This window comes from Pelophylax lessonae (assembly GCF_965119305.1).
Source record: "Pelophylax lessonae genome assembly, chromosome: 8".
In the NCBI taxonomy this organism is placed as follows: Eukaryota; Metazoa; Chordata; class Amphibia; order Anura; family Ranidae; genus Pelophylax; species Pelophylax lessonae.
The window spans coordinates 39,616,290-39,639,063 of NC_138775.1; the positions used below are offsets into that span (position 1 = coordinate 39,616,290).

General features: G+C 44.9%; 1 protein-coding gene across 1 annotated transcript in view; it reads left to right on the plus strand.

The window, feature by feature from the left end:
* Nucleotides 1-22,774, plus strand: part of RYBP (RING1 and YY1 binding protein) — a 118,002-nt gene that overhangs the window by 75,454 nt on the left and 19,774 nt on the right. The gene's annotated exons all lie outside the window — the stretch shown is intronic.

Genomic DNA, 22,774 nt, shown 5'->3' on the forward strand with positions numbered 1-22,774 from the left:
ATTGGAAACTTATCTGAGAGGTAGAAATTGCCCATTGCTCAAGGAACCCTAGTTGAGAAACCCTGGATTGGAGTATCTTGATCTTCTGATTATTAAACAATCTGGAATACATACATTAATACATACATTAATACTGTGGTCAAGGATCTTGGCATGCTGTTGCTTCCCCTTTATGGATGGCAGGATTGAACTCCAGACCAGAACTGATTAGGATTCTCGCATGAAAATTTTGCTCTTTTTCTTTAAAGCTCTTTGTTTTTGATGTAAAAAAAGTGGAGGACTATACTGACGATTTATTACAACTTTTGGATTACCATCTTCATGTCCCTGGGCTGTCATCTTCTGGAATTTAGAATTTCTACTCCAGGCAACTGTATGGAATCTCTTGATTTTACACTACTGGGTTTTCCTATACAGATCCTGTTCACATGTGCTACTGATGAAGAGATTTGAAGCCTTCGAAACGCGTTGTGCTAACACATGGATGTTGAATTGAAATAAGATTTGTGAACTTCACTTTAAAATAACTAGATATGGTGCTATAATACAATTTTAATATTTTGTATAATTTGATTATGTGAATTTGCTTTATGGTACCATTTTTCTTTACACTGATAAAAAAAATAAAACCATGCTACAAGAATTGTTCTGTTTTTTACTTTGGCTCCTGAAGGTAAAAAACTAGATGTGACGGCTTACCCTCCCTCTTAGTTTGTAAGCTCTAACGTACAGGGCCCTCTGATTCCTACTGTATTAAAGCGGAGTTCCACCCTGGGAATACTTTTTTTAATAAAAATACCCCTGGGACAGTCAGGGCTAGTACATTCCACAATGGATAGCCTCTGATCTGTCCCGGGTTGCACTTACCTTTTAGGAGAAATACTTACCTTGAAAAAGTATTGTCCAGCGCTGCCATCTCAGGTGTGGGCAGCTTGAAGCCAGCGCGATCCTCTTCTGCGTCCTCTTCCGTCTTCTTCTGTCCCACGATGCACTGCACCGGCCCCGCCGTCACTTCCGGTGCGCGCGCGTCATCCCTCCACAGCTTCTGGGCATGCCCAGAAGCTGTTTAGAAGGGAATGACGCGCGCGCCCCGGAACTGACGTTGGGGCCGGTGCAGGCGAAGATGGAGGTAAGTATAAATTTAGGGTGGAACTCCACTTTAACATGTATTGTATTTGTACTGTCTACCCTCAAGTTGCAAAGCGCTGCGTAAACTGTCGGCGCTATAAAAATCCTATATAATAATAATAATGACGGCTTGAAACCCAACCTGGTGTGCAGCAACAGAACAACAGATCACTAGAGCATGCTACTGATTTTACTAGGTTAAAAAAAAAAATTCATTTAGGGGGAAGAGTTCCTTTTTCACAGATTGAGGGCTCCTACACAAGTAAGCGTTCCCGTGCGTTGATGCACGCCTAATGAATGCAGTATTGTGTGTTGTGTTTAGGAAAGCCCTTGACTACTTTTTTTTAATGCAAAACAATTGCCATTTGCAATGAATGTCAAAGCACAGGGATTTCATTGTTTTGATGAGTCAGCCAATTAATATTCTTTTCTCTGCAATAAAGCACAACCATTGTGTAGCATTGCAAAGCAGGAAGAAGAGCCTGCACATGTAATGAGCAATTATGGCTGCCCCCATGTACATAGATTGCCATTTCTACCCACTCGGCCCCCCCACCTCCACCATTAATTAGTGAGCCGGGCCATTACACTAGTAGACCAGCAGTGGAATGATGGAGGTGGTAGAGAATTTGCCAGGGACAGTAGCAGGTCTTTGCATGTAAGATCACTGGTATTTGGGCTGTTGGGCATGCTGCAGAATTTGTATATGTTGTACAGGTGCATCTCAAATTAATAATTCAGTAGTTCAATTCAAAAAGTGAAACTCCTATATTATATAGATTCATTACACACAGAATGATTTATTTTAAGCATTTTTCTTTTAATTTTGAGGATTATGGCTTACAGCCAATGAAAACTCAAAATTCAGTATCTCAGAAAATTAGAATATTACATAAAACCAATAAAAAAAAAAAAAAGGATTTTTGATACAGAAATGTTGGCTTACTGAAAGGTATGGTATAATGTCTCAATCCTTGGTCGGGGCTCTGTGCATCAATTCGGCTTGGCATGGAGGCGATCATCCTTTGGTACTGCTGAGGTGTTATGGAAGCCCAAGTTGCTTTGATAGTGGCCTTCATCTCATCTGCATTGTTGGGTCTGATGTCTCCTCTTTCTCTTGACAATAGTCTACAGATTCTCTATGGGGTTTAGGTCAGGCGAGTTTGCTGGCCAATCGAGCATAGTGCTACCATGATCAATAAACCAGCTATTGGTAGTTTTGGCAGTGCGGGCAGGTGCCAAGTCCTGCTGGAAAATTAAATTAGCATCTCCATAAAGCAGCAGAGTGAAGCATGAAGTGCACTAGAATTTCCTGGTAGAGGGCTGTGCTGACTTTGGACTTGATAAAACACAGTGGACCAACACCAGCAGATGACATGGCTCCCCAAATCATCACTGACTGTGGAAACTTCACACTGGACCTCATGCAACTTGGATTCTGTACCTCTCCACTCTTCCTCTAGACTCTGGGACCTTGATTTCCAAATGAAATGCAAAATTTACTTTGATCCAAAAAGAGGACTTTGGACCACTAAGCAACAGTCCAGTTTTTTTTCTCCTTAGCCCAGGTAAGTCGCTTCTGATGCCTGTGGTTCAGAAGTGGCTTGACACAAGGAATGCAACAGCTGTAGCCCATGTCCTGGATACATCTGTATGCGGTGGCTCTTGAGGCACTGACACCAGCCGTAGTCCACTCTTTGTAAACCTTGCTCAAATTCTTGAATGGCCTTTGCTTCACAATCCTCTCAAGGCTTTGGTTATCCCTGTTGCTTGTGCACCCTTTTCTACCATACTTCTTTTTTTTTTTCCTTCCACTCCATTAATATGCTTGGATACAGCACTCTGTGAACAGCCAGCTTTTTATCAATGACCTTTTGTGACTTACCCTCTTTCTGGACAACTGTCAAGTCAGCAGTCATCCCCACGATTGTATAACCAACTGAACCAGACTGAGAGACCATTTAAAGGCCCAGGAAATCTTTACAGGTGTTTTGAGTTGATTAGCTGATTAGAATGTGACACCATGAGTCTACAATATTGATCTTTTTCACAATATTAACATTTTTTGAGATATTGAATTTTGGTTTTTCGCTAGCGGTAAGCCAAAATCCTCAAAATAAAAAAAAAAAAGAAATGATTGAAATATATCACCATGTGTGTAACGCATCCATATAAAATATGAGCTTCACTTTTCTAATTGAGTTATTGAAATTAACTAACTTTTTGATATTCAAATTTTTTGAGATGCGCCTGTATAGCCACAGGTAATCTCTTGACAACAAGCAGTAAGAGTTTTCCCATTAACTGTAATGGAATTCTTGTTGTGCGTACTATTTTTGCAGATCTGGCATTGACGTGCCAGTGACAAAGTTCAGAACCCATAAAGTATCATGTCTTCACTGTGACACGAATGTCGTATTAGCTCAGAGTATTACTGGGCTCTTCAGGTGAAGGACAGGCTTGTTTGTTTTGCTAGAAGTGGATGGATCACATACTTCATCATACAGACCTGGAAGCTTAGAAACAAAGCTAGGGGACTGATTATGGGCGCTTTCCTTGAAATGAACATCTACATTTTTTTTTCCTTGCTTCAAACATTCGTAAACTCTCACCTCTTAAAAGAACCCATTAGTTTTAAAATATAAAAGTCGAAACCAGTAAGTTTGTTTTTCAACAGAACAAGCTCTCCTTCAGTTATAGGGATGAGACAAACTGTTTAACCAGTTCTGAACCAGAAGATTTCCCCCCTTAATGACCAGGCCATATTTTGCGATTCGACACTGCGTTAATTTAATAGACAATTAAGCCGTCGTGCGATGCTGTACCCAAATAAAATTTATGTTCTTTTTTTCCCACAAATAGAGCTTTCGGTCGCCTGACAAGTCGCCCCAGTGTGAACGGGGTCTAAGTCCCCGTTCACACTAAGGCGACCTGTGAGGCGACCTGGTCGCCTCACAGGTCGCCGTAGGTCGCCTTCCATAGGGAAGCTGCGGACCCGTTCTAATAGGAGCGACACCCAAGACCCCGTTCACACTGGGGCGACCTGGTCGCCTGACAGGTCGCCTGCCATAGAGAAGCTGTGGACCCGTTCTAATAGGAGTGACACAAGTCGCTCAGACTTAGAAAAAGGGTCCGGAGCTTCTTTGGGGCGACCCGGAGCGACCGTTATAGACTTCAATGTTATGAAGTCCGTGCCGGCAGCTCCGAGGTCGCGGCGCGCTGCTCGCACCGCGACCTCGGAGGTCGCCCCCCCCAATTCGGATCGCCCTAGTGTGAATGGGGCCTAAATGTATGTTAAAGGTGTAAAAATATTGACGAATAAAGCAAACAAAAAAAAAAGTTTTCATTATTAATAGTTTATAAAATAGAAGTGAACAAAAAAAACTCAGCAGGAAAATAAGTTACATGGAGGAGAATAGGTGGTTAATTAAGGCTGATTAGAGTTAATTAAGGGTTAATAAGGGGTTTAACAGAGGAAGATTTAATAAGAAGCACGATCATTTTTTTTTTTTTTTTACTTGACAGGTTGCTTTAAACTGACTTCATCTGCAGATCAAAGTTCATTCCTTTGATCTGTAGATGAAGAAACCGAAAGATACAAAGAGAAACAATGTGTTTTTTCATAGTGTTTCAAGAGGAAGTAAACCCTCCTCTGCTAGTTGTACCTATAGGTAAGCCTATGATAAGGCTTACCTATAGGTACTGTAAATATCTCCTAAACATGTACCGTTTAGGAGATATTTACCTTGCATGCAGCCAGTGACGTCACTGGCGCATGCGCTTTGAAGGAACGGTCGCTGGTCCCGTTCCTTCAGAGCCCCGTGCCGTGACCGTCTGCTCTTGCGCGCGGGAGTGACGTCACCGCGGCTCCGGCCAATCAGATGTCCGGATGCCGCGATCCCGGAAGACGGGCGCCTGAACATGTCGCCTGTCATAGAGGTAAGCGGGGGCTCGTTCTAAGTTAAGTATTTCATAATGAGCTAGTATGCGATGCATACTAGCTCATTATGTTGTTTCTCTTTCAGGTTGTAAAAAAAAAAAAAAAAAGTTCAACGAGTTTACAACCTCTTTCAGTGGCTGAGCAGTGTTGTTGATAAACATTGCCTGGCTTTTTTTTATGACAGCTCCAATTGCTGGGCTTCTTTACCACTTAAAGCTGTAGTATACTCCGCTTTTAAATTTTTACCTACAGGTAAGCCTATAATAAGGCTTACCTGTAGGCAAAATTAATATCTCCTAAACCTGAACTGTTTAGGAGATATTCTTCCTGCATGCAGCCGCTCACACCAGCAGTGCATGCGCTCTGAAGGTCGGGGCGTATCTTGCCGGACCTTCAGAGCTCCTTGCCAGAAAGTGAACTCCTGCACGCATGCCCGGGAGTGACGTCATCGCGGCTCCGGCCACTCACAGCGCCAGAGACGCCGAGGGAAAATGTCGGCTCCCTCAGTGGTGTCTGGCGACTGTGTGGGAGCTTCTTTCTAAGGTAAGTATTTCATAATGTGCTAGTATGCGATGCATACTAGCACATTATGCCATTGTCCTGCAGGGTTTTTTTTTTTTTTTTCAAACGGGATACAACCGTTTTAAGCTGTCAACAGTGTACAGTGTGCCTGTGCAAAGAGTAGAGCTGTGGGAGGGACCCAGCAGACCCCATCCACTACAGGCTGCCTGCAGAAAACTACAGAAGGGGTGGAGTCGAGACCAGTCACCCTGCACAAGGAGCAGGAGCAGCAGTAGCAGTGATCAGTCTTTATTACAGGAAGTGAAAGTCTCACACTGGATTGCTGCATAGATCTGGAAGAAATACTCAAAGCTTACCAAGATTCAATAAGAATACACATGACTCTTATATTTAGACAATATTTACTTATTCCCCGATATTTGCTTATCCCTCGAAGTTCAGCTTTGAAGGTCTGGTAATCACAGCACCACACGCTTATCTTTAGCGATGCTATCTTTACAGTGCGGCATTTATTTTCCATCTCATGAAATAGCTCAGAAGCGGAATCTGCCTTTTTCACCCGCAGAGTCTCCCCCATTTAGAAGTCCATTAGTGCGTCTCGCAGGGCGGACAATGTGGAGACAATGTACGATTCAAGTGACAAGCGCTGTGTTTTCCGTTGACAAGCGGACATGCTTTCCGTCGGCTAGTTGATCGCACTTTGCTCCAGGAAGAATGTCACACGGATGTAGCTTGGTTTGTGGCGATGTTCTTTGTTCCACTCCTTATCTACAACTACGGGATAGGACTAATTAAAAATGTAGGGTCAAGAGCATAGGGCATTGTTACAAGATTCTTGTGCGGCGAGTTGCTAGGCGCAGCATGACAATTACCCTCCTCTCCCCGCTGCCTTTCTGTTCAGATTCAATCATCTACATTTATACTATAAATCGAAGGCGAAGAGTCTATAGCTCACAGCATTGTGTCTCTTAAGATGATGGGTCTTGGTATAGGACGTCGGTCTGTGAATTGTGGTTCTTGCAAATCAAGAATAAAGCAACCTAAAGCATTAATGTGGTACTCAATGCTATGAGGTTCCCCCCCCCCCCCATAATGTATTACATTAAAGCAGGGGTGTCAAACTCAAATTCATCGGGGGCCGCATCAGCAGTATTGTTGCCCTCAAGGGGCTGGTGGTATCTGTAGTTTTGGGTACGGACTGCTGGGTTCAGGAGTGCACTGCATATGGAGCGTGGGATTCAAGAGTGCAGGGTTGCGTACGGATTGCAAGGTTTACCCCCTCCTCTGTCATAAGTTGAATGAAGACACTCACATTTTAACCACTTTACTACCAGTCACGTAACCTCTACGTCGGCTGACTTTGAGTGGTTATACCGGGATGATGCCTCTAGCTAGAGGCATCATCCCGGTACCGTTGTTTGAAGCCGACGGTCGGCTTTCCGTCGGTAACGATCGATGCGGCTCGGGAGCCGCTCGATCGTTACCCGGGGGGGCGGGAGGGGACGTCCCCCCCCCTCCCGCCGCCTTCCGCGGCTTTGCTCGGGGCTACCGTCCCACCGGGAGCCCCGAGCACCCAGCCGGCACGTCCGCCGGCTGGATGGAGTCCCGATGAATGCCGGAAACGGCATCGATCGGGTCTCCGATGACGTAACCCGGAGGCGGCGTCCATGACGTCACGTCCGGGTTACTGTGCTGCAAAAGGCGGCAGATTTGAAAAACGGCTGTATGCAAAAATGCCGTTTTCGGCGTTTTGCATACAGGGAAGTGTAGTGGAGGGGTCTAGGGTCTTTTAGACCCTAGACCCCTCCATAAAGTGTACCTGTCACGACATATTGCTGTCACCAGGGATGTTTACATTGCTTGTGACAGCAATAAAAGTGATCAGATTTTTTTTTTTTTTAAAAACCTGTAATAAAGTTTAAAAAAAAAGAAAAAATAAATAGGAAAAAAAAAAAAAAAAATTTAGCCGTCCCCGTCACCGTTAGCTCGCGCACAAAAAAAAACGTATACGCAAGTCGAGCCGCAAATGAAATCGCTGTTCAAACCACACATGTGAGGTATCGCCGCGATCGCCAGAGCGTGGGCAATAATTAAAAAAAAAGAGCTACACTCTAACTCTAAACTGGTAACCGTTAAATAAATTTAAAGCGTCGCAGATTGAGATCTCTATTGACCGTAGTTTGTCGCCATCCCACGGGGGGGCGCAATTTTAAACCGTAACATGTTTGGTATCTATTTACTCGGCGTGACATCATCTTTCACAATATACAAAAAAAATGGGCTAACTTTACTGTTTAGTATTTTTTAAATGCAGTGAAATGTGATTTTTCAAATTTTTTCCAAAAAAATGGCGTTTTAAAGACCGCTGCGCAAATACCGCGTGACAAAAAATTTTGCAATGACCGACATTTTATTCTCCAGAGTCTTTGCTAAAAAAATATATATAATGTTTGGGGGTTCTAAGTAGTTTTCTAGGAAAAAATACTGGTTTTAACTTGTGAACAAAAAGTGTCCGAAATAGGGCTGGGGCTAAAGTGGTTAAAAAGCATGGCATGAATGTACACTTCACGGAGAGGGATGGAGGGGGCAGTGTCCCCAGGGCCTACGTCTGAAGAAGAAACGCAGTGCTGCCCAACCATCGTATCACTTTGTCTCATCTGACGTCAGATCCTAGATCGGCGCCATTTGTGTTCCATGCTGGTGCCGCTGCGGCCGACGGCTTCCTCTCCAGTTTCGGCTACCTTAGCAATCCCTCCACGATACTGATGCCAGCATCCCAGGGACACCCTTGGTCCCAGCATCTACACAAATGTGAGCTGATAATTTTTACTATGCAGACATCCCCACCTGCATAATTCATTTAATTTCACTGCACGCCCCCTTCCCCCCTACCAATTTAATACAACTAGAGGATGATCAAATGCAATGCAAACAGTATACAGAGGTTTACTACTTCTGAGAGAAATTAAAGGAACAACTCTAACCACCATGACCACTTCACTGATTTGAAGTGTTCATGGTGGTAGGAGTCAGAAACACTGCACATGCTTGGATACTTTCTATTATGTGCTGGGGGCCAGTTGCACCCCTAGCACATGTGACTTACTCCTGGCGGGTACTCCTGATGGGTCCTGCTGGCGCTTACTGCTGGCTAGAGCTGCTGGTGGGTACTGCTGGCTAGAGCTGCTGGTGGGTACTACTGTGGATACTGTTGGCCTGGAAATGCCTGGGAAGTGTGAGTGTGAGGAACGGCGCAGAGCTGATGCTTCCTGTAACTCTCCTCAGTCACCTCTCTTACTCGGTCACCTCTCTCACAGGGGAAGTGCATTTGCTGTGACAGAACAGAGTCGAAACAACAAAGGAAGCATCGGCTCCGATCTGACAGCTGAGCTCTGACACAGGCAGCCGGGATATTGCCTGGGCGTCAGGCAGCCCGCATGCCAGAGACGTGGGATGTCTGGCTATGTGTCATCTTAACCCATTATGACTGCACTGAGAATTGTGGAAATTTGGGATTGAGATTGCGATTATTATAGGAATAATCGTGCAGCTCTACTAGCTATGCTGGCATCTCATCCTGCTCTCCTCCAATGATCAGACTTCTCCTGACACACACCCCGTGCACAGCCTTTTTACTGGGAAGCTCCGTGTACTGTTGCTTCTCCTCCCCCAGCTCTTATGCAACTGAGAACAGGGAGTATGTGATCACTTGAAAAAAAGATATTCGTTTTTTAAATCTATATACAAATGTTTTGCCTTTCATTTCTATTTTAAACTCACTATTGTTTTACAAAGTGATCATTTACAATCACTTTAATATAGAGATGGTCTTCATCTTTATGGTTGAGCTTGTTGAATGCATACTAGTTTGTAGGTCCCGGTATTAAGCGTTACCTGGTGCTAGTTGGTAGGATAGGCAGTGAGGAACTTGTAGTTGTCATCTCTGTGGCTTGGTGTGTTGCATGTACCTTTTTTAGGAGGCCCCAATATTTAATGCTACCTGGTCCAGGTAGGTAGGATAGGCGATGAGGAACATGTCATCTCTGTTGCTGTGTCTGTTGCATGTACACTATTTAGGAGGCCCCAATATTAAATGTTATCTGGTCCAAGTAAGTAGGCTAGGCATTGAGGAGCTTGCAGTTGTCATCTCTGTGGCTTGACCCTTTGCATGTACCCTATTTAAGAGGCTCCAATATTTAAATGTTATCTGGTAGGATAGGCAGTAAAGAACTTTGTACATGCAATGCTGCAGAGATGACAAGAAGTTCCTCACTGTGTATCCTACCTACCAGGACCAGATAATGTTTAATACTGGGTCTCCTAAATATTGTACATGCAATGGATCCAGCTATAGAGATCACTACAAGTTACTTACTGCCTAGGCTACCTACAAGCACCAGATTATGTTTAGGACTAAATAGTGTTCTTGCAACAGGTCCAACCACAGATCTAACAACTACACTATTTAGGAGTCCCCAGTATTAAACATTAGCTGATCCTGATAGGCAGTGAGGAACTTGTAGTCATCATGTCTGGCTGGGTCCGTTGCATGTACCCTATTTAGGAGGCCCCAGTAATAAATGTTACCTGACCCAGGTAGGTAGGATAGGCAGTGAAGAACTTTTAGTCGTCATCTCTGGCTGGCTCCGTTGCATGTACCCTATTTAGGAGGCCCCAATAATGAACGTTACCTGACCCAGGTAGGTAGGCTAGGCAGTGAGGAACTAGTAGTACTGCATCTGGGACGTTAAACAATTTGATTATGGCGTTGACAGGAAGTTTTTCCTAAATTGCACCAGCCCATTGCATGGCAGCCTTGACTTCATTTGGCCGGTGGGCGCCTTTTAAGAAGGGAGAGGAAGGAAATATTGTAGTCTGCTGGTTGGCTCATTTCTCTTGGCTCTAGTAGTGATACATATGTTCTCTCTTAGAAGAATTTGAAGTACATGTGGAGATTATTTGAGCCCATTCTTTACTGTCCTCAAATCTCCTGAAACCTGAGGCTGATGAATTAATTAAATATCCCCTTGGGATAATGACTCAGCTTTTGAAACCCAGCAGATTAAAGGTACTTCTTTTTTTCCAACCATTCCAACCCGTGTTTCACATAAATTAAATCAGCCAATACCTTCAAAAATAGCTTGTAAAATGACCGGCCGTTTCCTTCTTCGTTTTGGCTGTTTTTCCTATTTTTAATTTGTGGTTTTCTCTTACTAATTCCTGTTTCCAGTTCTTCAATTCAGTGAACTGCGTGTGTGTTTTTAGGCATATTACAAAAACAGATCAAATCCTGCTGTGTTGTGTTGAAGTTTTGGTCTTCTGGTATCTGTTTTGTTTGCTCATTATTGACTGTCGAGGAGCATTTGTGAGCATGCAAGAAAGACCACTTGTAGAGTGGGATATTTAATGGGAAATGTTACCTTAGGCTTAATGTAAAGAGAGCTTGTACTGTGCTAATAAACACGTTGTGAAGGTGCCAGGAAGATCATTACAGTACTTGGTTCTTCCAGTGACAAGGATTTGAATGTATTTCGGTGGTGCTGTGTTCCTGTGTAAATCTTGCTGCTCTCAACTCAAGTCGAAAGTCACACAAAAATCGTAACCTCATTTAAAGATATTGGCATGTTTCCCACGCATCCTCCTGACTTCAACTTCATGTTACATAATGCTGACGATGTCTTTCCTTGCTGCCACTAAAGGATTTGATTCTAGGACATTATCCCCCCCCCGGACATTATCCCCCCCCCCCCCGGACAATATCCTCCCTGGACAATATACCCCCGGACAATATCCTAACCTATGTCCAGGGGGATGTTTTCCGGGGGGATATTGCCTGGGAGATGTTGTCCAGGGGGGGACTATGTCCAGGGGGATGTTTTCCGGGGGGATATTGTCCTGCTACCAAAGGATTTACATGGGATATAGGTTGCACATTGAGACCAAATCTCTGTCTTCAAATGGCTCCCTCTATGGGCTGCATGTTGAACCCAGTGCCTGTCTCAACATCTCCTTCCTTCAGCTACACGTTAAAGCGGAGTTCCGGCCTCAAATACCTTTTTTAACTAAAAATACCCCTATAATACTAATCCATTGCCCTTTACAGAACCGCTATTCTCATACTTGCAACGTGTACAGTATTGGATTTTAGTCAAAATCTTACTTTTAAAAACGCTGTCTGGGCGCGGCCATCTTAGACGTGGGCATCTGAAGCCGCAGTGTAATCTGCTGTGTCCTTCTTCCTGATTCCAGGGAGGGTTCTGGGAGTTCTTCCTGATTCCAGCCTCCTGGGAGTGATGACAAACAGCTCCCAGGATGCAATGCAAAGGTGGAAGTGATGTCGGTGGCCACGGCCACAGAGGGGGGAGAAGGAGGAAGTACAATCAAAAATGCCCTGAAAATAAGGTAAGGGACCCCCGAAAAAAATTGAAAATGCACAATTGTTGATCAGCATAGCGAGCACTCCAGGAATCACTAAAGTTGCAAAATAGGCTAGAACTCCACTTTAAGACCAGCCTGTCTTCCTGACAGTCACTCTTCAGGCTGCACATTTTGCCCATTGTCTCTCTTCCAAGAGCTCCATCTACAGGCTGCATGTTGAACCTAGTACCTGTTTCCCAAGAGCTCCGTGGCTACAGGTTTGCTCACTGAGTCCAATGCCTGCCTCCCAAGTGCTCTTTCTATAGGCTGCATGTTGAGGTCAAGGCCTGTCTACCAAGAGCTCCTTATACAGTCTGCATGTTGAGCCCATTGCCTGTTTCCCAACATCTCCCTCCATAGGCTGCATGTTGAACCCAGTGGAAGAACTTAGTTTGGGATGTGGGCCTTAATTAGTAGAGGGGGGAAGGATTTCATCTTTCCAAAATACCGTAAACATTTCATAATTCCAAAGAAAACCAGTGGCAAAAGACTACCTAATCTTCCATTTTTGTTTTGTACAGCATCTGACTTTGGCAGTTCTACAGGTGCATCTTAATGAGGTGATGCCGGAATAATGAAGGGCCCATTCATGCCTACCTGTGTTGTAGATTGCATGTGCAGCCACACGCTTTTATCAGGTGTTGCAGCGTCATGCCTTTTCACAGCTCATTATCACACTTTACCTTATCACACGCTCCAGTGTGGGAATTGCTCCATATTTTTGTAGCATAGCGCACGTCGTATGTTGCGGTGCACTATAATGTTGCTGATTTATGCAGATATGTAGAGGTGCCATTCAAAATGACTGGCACTGCAGTATGTTGCACCTTGTTTATTGCTGTACCACGTCACCACAATGTGAAGGTGTGAATGAGCCCTTAACCACTTCAATACAGGGCAGTTACACCCCCTTCCTGCCCAGGCCAATTTTCAGCTTTTACACTGTTACATTTTGAATGACAATTGCGCGGTCATGCAACACTGTACCTAAACCAAATTTGTCATTTTTTTCCCCAGAAATGGAGCTTTCTTTTGGTGGTATTAGATCACTGCAAGTTTTTTTTTCTTTTTTGCTACACAAATAAAAAAAGACCGAAAAGCTTGGAAAAAAAAAAAAAAGTTTGTTATACAATTTTGTACATATGTTTTTTCCTGCACTGATGAGGCCGCACTGACAGGCACTGATATGTGGCACTGATGGGTGGCACTGATAGTGGCACTGATGGGCGGCACTGGTGGGCAATAATGGGCACTGGTGGGCTGCACTGATGGTGGGCAGCACTGATGGGGAGGGCACTGGCAGGCTCCCTGAGCCCTGATTGCTATCCCTGGTGGCTATAGTGGGCATCCCTGGTGGTCATGGGTGGGCATCCCTGGTGGCTCTAGTGGCAGCCCCCCCCAAGGGTCTGCCCTGGTAATCAATGCTCTGATTACCAGCACAGACCCCCCCCCCCCCCCCATGCTCTGATTACCAGCACAGACCCCCCCCCCCCCCCTGGCAGGAGAGACGCAGATCGGCTCTCCTCTACTCGTGCCTGTCAGGCACGAACTGAGGAAATTCGACGAATTTGACGGCTCTTCCTATTTACTGTGTGACCAGCTGTGATTGGTCACATGGTAAAGAGCCGACGTAGGCTCTTTACCGAGATCGTAGTTTGTTTTGTTAGGGTCCTTTCACACAGGCTTTCTGTCTGGCGGACTCCATTTTGCTCAGGGATTGATCGGCCGATCCCTGCAGAGTAGGCAGATGACAGCTCCGTCTCTGTTTACTTTGCAGAGAAGGAGGTGTCAGATCCCGCTCTCCTCTATCGAAGATCGGATAAAAATGGACCGCCTGTCTGTTTTTCAATCTGCTCTGATCCTCCAGACGGATGGAAAATAGGGTTTTCATCCGTCTGGATTTCACGGACCACATCGGATCGGATAGCAGCGGGTGTCAGTGGAGATGACACCGCTGACATCCGCTGCCCCATAGAGGTGCATGGAGCATCCAATCGGATCTGCCTGCAAAACCGACAGGCAGACCTGATCGGAAAGCCCGTGTGAAATGGGCCTTAGGCTGCTATAATCTCTTCTTGCAGGAAAAACGAAAAGATTTTCATGTCTCTCTGAACTTTTAAAAAATTTTTTCATAATGCTTATAGCTACAGAGGTAAATGAGGGCTTGTTTTATAGTGCTTTTATTGCTTGTTCATTATGCAAATACTGTGTGCATAGCCTCGGTACAGGTTCACTTAACCACTTCTACTGCTGTACATCTTCAAACATCAAAGTGGTAGACGCTGATTTCTGCAGTGTCCATGCAAAACCTTTATAATCTGGAGGAACGGGCGAGTTGCTTAACCCTCCAGTTTATTTATGATCTTGGTATCTGCGGACCCCTCCTAATTTTTAGAGGATGCAGTGATTTCCCCTACTGTAGCAGGTGTGTCTGAATCAGATTCAGGAATTACAGTGGTTCGTCTCCAAGATATGCAAGAACTGTTCATTCAAACTGAAGGAAAATGTTTTCGGTTAAGTGCCCACTTTAGATCTGCTGCTTCTGCTTTCTTGGTGAAATAAAAAACCTATGCAGACCCCCTCCCCCATACTGCTGTTTAGCCAGAGTAGAGGCCTGCAGAAACAAATTGTAGCTGCAGAGCCATCTGCTGGTGAAACCTGGTATTTTAAAATGTTAATTTGTAAATGCTTGAAGCTGATCTCCAGATAAGCAAAACTCCTCCCTTGCAGTGGGGCTGCTCCATACTGCAAGGGTTAAATGGTCAAATAGGTCTAGGTGAATGAGAAAAGCAGTTTTTCCTACCTGTTCCTCTGTGCTGTAGATCCCCTCAGCCTCCTCTCCCATTCACTCCAGCAGTGGCAGGTCCTCTGACATCACAAAGGCCAATGCAGGGTCCATTGAGGAACCGTCTACTGCTGGACCTCAGAGTAAAACTGCTTTTCCCATCCCCTAGATCTAAACTTGAACCATCTACTTCTGAAGCATTGGGTAAACCTACTTTTCTGATCCCCTACTTTTTTCAGTCAAGGCACCCTCTAAAAATAATGGACAGTCTCGAGGCAGCCTTTTAAAAATTTTGGACAGTTTTAAAGCACTCCATTCTAAAATGTAGAAACTATTCTAATATTCTACAATACTTAGTAGTAGTATTATAATATTCTTACATAATGCAGCAACATCCACATGTCCAAGTAGGACACTCAATGTTAGAGATGATTTATTTTTCCAAAGCAAATACACTTTTGCAATCTGGTACTGACTAGTACTCCAGTGTTTCTCTTCTCTCTGTTTTTCTCCATCATTCAGCTAATGTGACCCCCAACGATGATAGAGAGGCAGGTGAGTGGCAAACAAGGATACCATGCAGGCGACTGACCTCCTCCTTATCAACTGATGAGGTCTTTGGTTGTTAAGACGCCGGCAGCTATTGGGCAATTTTTAGGCATTTTGCCAAGGCAACCCTAAAGAAACCTCAAGGCACTCTGGTTGAAAAAGGCTGCCCTAAACCAAGTGTCAAACACGAGGCCTGCGGGCCGAATCCAGCCTGCCAGACCACCTTCTGTGGCCCTCGCACATCTCCTGCAGCTGTGACACCCTCTTTATCTCACCACCTTATCTCTGCAGTCAGCCAGATCCTCCGCTTCTCAGCTGTGGAGAAGCTCGTCTCTCCCATCAACCTGTCTCAGCAGTCAGCAGCAGAGAGGAGGACAGAACTCCTTATACAGATCCTGTGCCTCTCTGTTCGGCCACAGCACCCTCTCATCTCCTCCTCCTCCTGAGCGGACAATGGCAGCTGACTTGAGTCCTCCTCCAGACACTGCACTTTCTGCTTCCCAGCTCCGCTCTCAGCCTCTTTTTGCCACCAGCATATGTGATCTGAGGGACGGTGGGGCATTATTGTCGTCTGATGGTGGGATTGCCCTTGACATCAGATGTAAGGAGGGTGGGGGGTTTAGGAGCTCTGGACATCAAGTCTTACAGATATAACTAGCCCTTTGAGGGCAACCGTGATGAAATTGAATTTGACACCCCTGCCCTAGACCTAAGCTAGCAATTTAATCCTTGCAGTGCAGTGGCAGCCCCAGTGCATGAGAGGTTTTTTACTTTCCCCGGAGTTGGGCTTTAATGATGGATTCATTTTTCGTTATTTATAGACTGTTTTTTCCACAGAGCTCTGCAGAGAGCAATGAACCGTTCACATTAGTCCCAAAGGAACTTACAGCCTTAACACACCTGCACACACAGAAGGGCTAATTTGGGAAGAAGCCAATTAACCAAGCCACACATCTCTGGATTGTGGGAGGAAAAGGGAACACCCAGAGGAAACACATACAATCATATTGAAAACATGCAAACACCATGCACTTATTGTCCCTGAGAATCAAAGCCGGGGCCCCAGTGCTCTTCACTGTGCTGCCATTGCAGTTAAATAGTCTGGATGATATTTCCCAACATAAACACTGCAATTCGATGGGCTGCCCAACTTGGAAGACTTTACATGCTACCTGTGCACCTGTTTCACATTTGGATTGGTTAGCTTATGGCCCCTTTCACACAGGCACACCGCCCTACGGAGTCTGTTCTGCTCAGCGGTGGATCGATCCGCCGATCCCCGCTGAGCAGGCAGATGACAGCTCCGTCTCCGCTCTGTGTTCAGAGATGGAGCTGTCAGATCCTCGCTGTCCTCTATGGGGAGATCGGGTGAGAATGGACCGCCTGTCCATTCTCATCCGATCCTCCAGATGGATGGAAAATAGGGTTTCCATCTGTCCGGATTTCACGGACAGGATCGGATCGGAGAGCAGCGGGTGTCAGTGGAGATGTCTCCGCTGACACCCACTGCCCCATAGGGATGCATGGAGCATCTGATCAGGTCCACCTGAAAAACTCAAAGGTGGAATGGATCGCCTGTGTGAAAGGGGCCTAAAGCCCCGTACACACAATAAGAAATTCGGAAGGGAAATTTCGTCCGACGACCGATCTGCTGATTTTCGGATTGTTAGTATGGTGCTTTCGACAGCCGACTCCGACTTTTCGGCTGACAAAATCCTGATGTTCAGGCATTAAAATTTTTGTCCTCCGTCAACACACGTCCGATTTTCGTCTCATTCGTACAGATTTCGACGGGGAAAAAATCTTATGAGCAAGACTGGGCATGCTCCGAGATGAAAGAACACATACAAAGCAATCCAACACATGAAATCACTTCTGAAGTAGAATTCTGTTGTACGGGAAAATTTGTATGAAAATAACCTTCACTTTCCACATCAGACTAGCATGCCACAAAAAACGGACGACAGATCGTTCGATAATCTTATCGTGTGTGCGGGGCTTAAGACACTGTGATTATTCAGGTATTCTTATAATCATTTCAGCTCCAGGGTTTTTTTTTTTTTTTTTTTTTTTTTTTTTTTTTTTTAAAGCAGAGGCCCTAGAGAATAAATTGGTGGGTGTTGCAGTTTTTTTATGCCACATCGCCTCCTGCTGTTGCTGTTGTAATAGCAATCGAGCAGCTAGTTAGTGGCTGCAGGCATCATCCACTGAAAGTCCAGCAACATGCGGTTACTTCATTGGTCGTTAAGTGGATAATGTACACTATTGTGCAAAGATTTTAATAGTTGATTTTTATCAATTAACAAAATGAAAATTAAATGAACAGAAGAAAAATCCAAATCAAATCAATATTTGGTGTGACCATCCTTTGCCTTCAAAACAGCATCATTACATTAGTACATTTGCACACAGTTTTTTGAAGGAACTCGGCAGATCGGTTGTTCCAAGCAACTGAGCACAGATCTTCTGCGGATGTAGGCTGCCTCATTCTTCTGTCTCTTTATTTAATCCCAGACAGACTCCATGATGAGATCAGGGCTCTGTGGGGACCAAACTATCGCTTCCAGGACTGCTTGTTCTTTGCTCTGAAGATAGTTCCTAATGACATTGGCTGTATGTTTGGGGCCCTTGTCCTGCTGCACAATAAATTTGGGGCCAATCACATGCCTCCCTAATGGTATAACATGATGGATACGTATCTGCCTGTATTTCTCAGCATTGGGTACACCATTGATCCTGACCAAATCTCCAACCCCATTTTCAGAATCGCCACCCCAAACTTGCAAGGAACCTCCACCATGCTTCACTGTTGCCTGCAGATACTCATTACTTTACCTGTCTCCAGCCCTTTGCCAGCAAACTGTCTCCTGCTACAGCCAAATAGTTAACATTTTGACTCAACAGTCCAGAGCAATTGCTGCCATTTTTCTGCACCCCAGTTTCTATGTTGTGCATAGTTAAGTCGCTTAAGATTGTTTACACGTTGGAGGTATGGCTTTTTGGCCACAATTCTTCCATGAAGACTAGTTCTGGACAGACTTCCTCAGACAGTAGATGGGTGTACCTGGGTCCCACTGGTTTTCGCAAGTTCTGTGCTGATGGCATGTGCTGGATATCCTAATTTCTCCCAGTTGCTCACACAAGAACATTTTGGGAATACAAAATATGTATTGAAATGCTGGAGGGCTCTAGATGGAACTGAGTGTCGCAGTGAGAGGATGGGGTTCAGAGACTCAGAATTGGTGGCCTTGTAGGTGATGAGGTTTCTAGAGGTAGCTGGGAGCAACTGCGGGACAGTGATATCTGGAGGGGGCTATTGGTCTCTCTGGGAGACTGGGTGCTTTGCAGGAATTTAGTGGGAGACTGGAGGGCACTTCAGAAGTGGGGGCCACTGTTGGTTTGGGGTACTATGGAAAGCTTGAGTCTCTACAGCAAGCTTGAGGGTACTGCCGATGGACACTGTAGGGGCTCTGGGCACACAAGGGACCTGAGGGCACTGTGGCAGATTGGGTGGCTCTGTGGACAGTTAGATCTACAGCCAGCTGGAAGCCCAGAAGTAAGGGAGTTCATGGGCTGGCAGCAGACTGCAGCCCAGTGGTTGAGAACCATTGGTCTAGGCTACTCTAGGGGTGTTGTAGGCCTAATTCTTGTCATTGATCTCCCTCCTGGGTCGCCTTGCCTCATAAACAGTTGACAGTCTGGCAGAAGGTGGTTTTTTTTTTTTTCCCTCCTTGTGTACACTGCCTTATGGAGCCTGTCCAGGAGCTAAAATGTTCCCAGTGTGGTGAAACTTGAAATAATAAGCGATCCAAAAACACCGATCTCCATAGCTAGCAAGTCGTTTACCCCTACATATTTTCTTCACTGTATATCTTGCCTATCTGAATCTTTAGCCTTTACTGCCAGTCCTTCCTCTCCCCTCTTAAGTCGATAAGTGTGAAGCTGTCATTCCGCAGACAAAGTAATCATCGTGATTCCTCAGAGGGACACAGACGCTATTGTTGTATAGAACAAGGCTGTCCTGCCATGACGCCGCCGCACGAAACCGACGTGCTCTGCATCGGAGATTAGCCGCGCTGCCTTTGTCGCCTCGCTGCCTGAAGGATCGCGTTTCCATTGTTCCACTGCTGTAAAGCTGCACGGCGCAGCAGACAATGTGTAACTTGCTGTAGAATCTATCCAGGATTCTGTTTAAGCAGACCTGTCATTTATTGAGGCTGCCACACCATACTTAAGGCATTTCCTTACTTAACAGTAGAAGTTTATGTAGGAAGGGTTAACCTTCAAAAATAATCCAGCTGTGTATATTACCTGTGTTTTGTGGAGAAAGAGATAAAGCAGAGATGTCCGGTTGTTTGACTAAGCCCGTGGTGCGCCAAAACTTTGAAAATGTATTTCTCTTTCCTTGATGGACACAGCTCCTGATATTCATATCCGTTGGGTTATACTGCCCCCCTACAGGAGTAGGACACTAGGCATACTCCCTCTCTCTGCTATAGCCACTAAGTTGTTTTTTTTTTTTTTCTTCTGCCTAGTCAGGAGTAAGGACCTATTTCCTTGCTGGGATCTTTGGTCCTAGCAAAATTTTTTAGATAGAAAATGTTTTCCTCCTGTGAGACCTACAATCAACTGCCGGCCTGGGCGATGGGCTGAATAATCTAGATCCAGCGAGTGCACGCAGACCTCTGCTCCGTGCAAGGTCGGCCGCAACATAGCCCCACTGGACGGGGGCTGGCCTGCGAGTTAAACGCCTCGTGAGGTCGCATACGACCGTCTCTCAACCCGAGTCGCAGCGTTCCTCCTGGCCGACAGCCCCCCATTTCGATAAAGAAGGGTTCTGGCTGGAGCGGTGCCCTCCTGGTATGGTGAGTAGCTGTCTGACCTCTCCCCCTGGATGGTTTTGGGGTGGATGTCGGATCCTCCTTGAGACGGTCGGACCCACCTGATCCTCTCTCTGAGGCTGCGGGGACCTCCGGGTCCCAACTTTCCATCCATGCATTGACGGCGGTCCTGAAGTCCCGGGTGGAGGGAGCTTGCGGGTGACGGGCTAACAAAAAGCACCCCTGCCTCATCCGATCCTGAATCTGAGAATAGAGAATATGAATATCCCTAACAGGGACACACCACAATAAAAACTGTCAGGTGTTCTAATCCCTCTCCACTCTATCCAAACTAGAAACAAATTTTGCCTTTAGTTCTGCTTTTAACCACTTCCATACCGCTGGACGTCATATGACATTCTGAGCTTTGAGTGGAGATATCTGAATGATGCCTGCAGCTACAGACATCATTCAGATATCTATTTTTATTTTTAGGCAGCGATTCCCTTCACCATAAGAGCAATCGTACCGCCCTTTACACTTTTCCACCGCTCTGAACTGAATAAGTTAACGGGGTTCGATGGTTGGCGGAGTGCCGGCATTACCCTTCTACATCAGCTGTTTGATAGGGATGTACTGTTGCCTTTCAATAACCTTAAAGAGTGATATCCGCTTTCCAACTCTAATTTTATTCCAATATCTACAACTTCGCCACGCTATACAGATCCAGACATCTGTTTTACAGGTGAAATATAGTCCATCTGCCGTGTTGTCCATGGCTGTTTCTACCTTCTGCACAATAAGGGGCTTAATAGGGGATTTATACTCTGCTCTACAGATTGCAGTAAGTGCGCGGACAAAGATCACCAGCTTTAAGAAATGGCAGGAGACGTTGGAATCATTCTATGACGAGAAATGGGCTCGGGCACTGGAGGTACTGCAGAAGGTGTCCCTCTCTCCTTCCCAGCGTCTGACCCAGTTGTTCATTGTTCATAGAGCTCACTATACCCCGCAAAAACTTTAGGCATAGGGAAAGTATACATCACCACCTTGTCCCCACTGAACCTCAGCCAATGGGTCTCTCATTCATATGTTTTGGAGGTGCCCCAAACTGCACCGTTATTAGGAAAAGGTGTTTGCAACTCCCTGTGCTCAGCAAATGTGGCCTTGGATCCTAATGGGCCATACACACTATAAGATTTTCTGAAGACTTTTTCCTTTAGATTTACCAAAACCATATAATATGAGGTCACACCTAAACACTTTCAATTTGTATGCAATCTGGCAGGCCCTTGCACTACATAGAAAAGGTAAATCTGAAGGAAAAAGTCTTTAGAAAATCTTATAGTGTGTATGGCCCGTAAGTTTGCACTTCTGGGAGTGATCCCAGAAGATTTACTCCCGGGAGACATGCACATTGGATTATATTTAGCTTGAAAACTTATTTTTTACGCAAATAGATTTCACCTTCACCCCCTACACACAAAAAGTGTTGTAAAGTTCTTAATTACACGTTGAAAAGGGAAAGGTTTACCTACAAACACAGGGGTTGCCCGAACAAATTAGAAAAAATGTGGTCCTGATGGGTGAACTCGAACAACCCTCTGTTTGATTCCCCCACCTCGGGATCTAGAAGCTATAACATAAAGGGGGGGGGGGGTGGTGGTGGTCTATGGGCGATTGCCGCTGAGGGTCAAAGATATGAGTTGGACAGGGATGATAGAAGAGAAAGGGTCAATGGGAAGGGAAACAATAATTTAAGCACAAAACTCCACATTTAGGATAGGGGACGATGCCTGTTCATTGGTAAATGGAATTAAAGAAACTGTATGCAATAAAGGCCAATCTGTAAACATTACCGCTTTACGATACTTACAACCATTTACATGTAACGTTTATAGGAGGTCGGTGATAGGCTGTGATTTACTTTATTTAGAATTACTTTATTTTATTTTGCTTAGTTTTTTATTTTATTATATTTGTTATATAGTTTGTACAAGAACCTTTTCTTGGCGATATGCTTTATATTGCTAAATTTGTTTTTGTACTGTTAAAAATTGACAATAAAAATGACTTGATTTAAAAAAAAAAAAAACAGCGCAACGTTGGCGTGTTTAATGACCATAACCATGGTCACCGAATAGATCATAGCGCGGACTCTTATCCAGCATATTTTTCATGGGTTTCATGAGTTTTCAAGCTACAGCCATGACATCACTTCCGGGTACTGGCGCCAGATTAAAAAAAATGACAGCATTCAAAACAGCCAAACTTGGCGGTTTGAATGCTTTTAGGTGCAGGGGAGGGGTTTGGGGTATTTTAGACCCCCAGATCCCTCCACAAGAACTGTCAAGTAAAATAAATAAAAAAATAAATAATAATTTTAAATGTACGAAAATATCGGCCGATACGGAATGACCAAACGATCGGAATCGGCAATGAAAAACTTATATTGGTCGATCCCTAGTGTGTATGTATGTGTGTATATATAATATGTGTATGTGTGTGTATGCTTCCTGCTTAGTAGCAGCATAGTAATTGTGGATTATGGCTTCTTTAACCTTATGGGATGGGTTAGTTCTGGTCCGTTTTCAGTTAACAAGATGTAGTTGG